This window comes from Neophocaena asiaeorientalis, unplaced genomic scaffold, assembly GCF_003031525.2.
Source record: "Neophocaena asiaeorientalis asiaeorientalis breed wild unplaced genomic scaffold, Neophocaena_asiaeorientalis_V1.1 scaffold394, whole genome shotgun sequence".
Classification (NCBI taxonomy): Eukaryota; Metazoa; Chordata; class Mammalia; order Artiodactyla; family Phocoenidae; genus Neophocaena; species Neophocaena asiaeorientalis.
The window spans coordinates 572-2497 of NW_020175404.1; positions in this window are offsets into that span (position 1 = coordinate 572).

Consider the following 1926-nt stretch of genomic DNA (forward strand, 5'->3'; position numbering starts at 1 on the left):
CAGTGCACAGACTCACTCCTTCTAGAAGTGTTCATTTGTAACTCTGTCACAGCCAGTGACATTGGAGCTCAGGGAACACAGTTCCCACTGCACTGGGTGAGAGAACATGCATGATTCTTGGAAGTAAACCTTCAAAGTGAATGGCTTGCAGAGTATGTGGGTGTCATGGTCAGAAGAAAGTCCTCACCTCAGGAGGCAGGTTCCCTTGAAAAGTCCACGTGAGAGCCTTCCTGAGTCCCTGGGTCACTGAGTCCTGGAATGTGCCTGAGGTCATATAAGTAAGTGGTCCTGGAGAGCAGAGCACAACTCCATCCCATCTCACTGTGGGCACTGAGGATGTGGCCTCACCATCTGCATTTCCGTCTGCAACGATGTAAACTGGGGATCATGATGGTAATGGTATGTCTGAAATTTATAGTGGGTTTGCCAGAGGGTGTGGGGCAGGTCAGCTCTCCCTCATCCCAGTGATTTCACCTGTACACTGACTGATGTCGAGCCTGCCGTCTATGAGAAGATATTTATTGCATACTATTTCATGAACACGTACTATACTTCATCTAGCTTTTGCAATAATATTTGCAGAGTAAATTAAATACTAAAGCATCTGCCTGCTTGAATGTCGATAATAGGAGAGCCGTACAATATAATATGGACAAGAATCACAGGACACATATGGACCCTACTGTAAGGAACTGAATATCGAGCTCATACGCTGTGCGATAGGGGAATGGAAGGGATGGCATCTAAAACCTAGAACCAGGTGGGCCCATTATTCACCAGGTGGAAGAAGGGCCTCTATTTGTACAGATGCCCCAACATCTGACCTGCCCTTCTTGAGCTGGTGGATTAGAGGAGATCCATCCAAATTCATGTTAACATAGAAGGGTATATAACAGGTGTCTTTATGCTCCAGTGGTTGGGGATGTGTTGTTAGGGTCCATTTAACCCTAGGAAAAATGTGTTAGGGCACCAGGACTAAAAAAATTTATTTTTCCTTTGTGGAGAAAATTGGAGGGGATAATGTCTGGAGACCAGATCATATGATAATGCTGGAGGGAATATCCATTAGAGACGCCCAGTGGGTGATGGGAAATGAAGTGGGGAGATTTCAGTCATCTTGCTTTGCAGGTTGCCAGTGATGTTCACAGCGAGAGGCCCTGAACATCGTGATGGGAGGGAGAAGGGCTGATGGTGGTGGCTTCATGGGGACCACGTGGACAGGTCCTTCTGATGGTCTCTGTGTTTTCCCTTATAAAATCTTGAGAGTATAAGCTCAGAATGAGGTGTGGACTTCAGGAACATTGAGACCCGATGGTTTAGGTCATTTAGTATGTTTGTCGGAATCATTGAGAAAAGAAGAAGCAGGAAGTATACTTGGAAATCAGGAATGTCCTCGTGTGATATTAAATTAGTTGTCTTAGACGTTATTGACTGTAGACACATTCGTTGTCCTCACATTTCATCTTCTAGGTCCACTTGGAATCCAGTTTCAAATGTGAGGGATGTAATGAAACATTTATTATGAAACAAAAAGGTATCTAAAATTTAAGAGGTATAAGTCAAAGTAATGGAAATGTGTTACTGAAATTGTAATTGTCAAACTCTTCTCTGGGGCAACATATATTAAAATTAATAATAATAATACAAGTTATTGATTTTGTTTTCAACCTTTGCTAAATACATTGAATCACTCAAGTTACAATCATACATAAACTCAGATCCATCATGGGTAAAATTTATTGTTAGGAAATAGTCATTCTAACTGATGAAATCTCACTCTCTCATCAAGGATCTGTGTCTCTGTGGACACGCAGCACAGTTCTCACCAGCAACACAGGAAGGAGGGTACGTTGGTACATTTCTACTTTTCCAGAAGAGCATCTCTGAAGAAGTCCCCCCTCTGTTTTCCCATTCCATCCTTGTAGT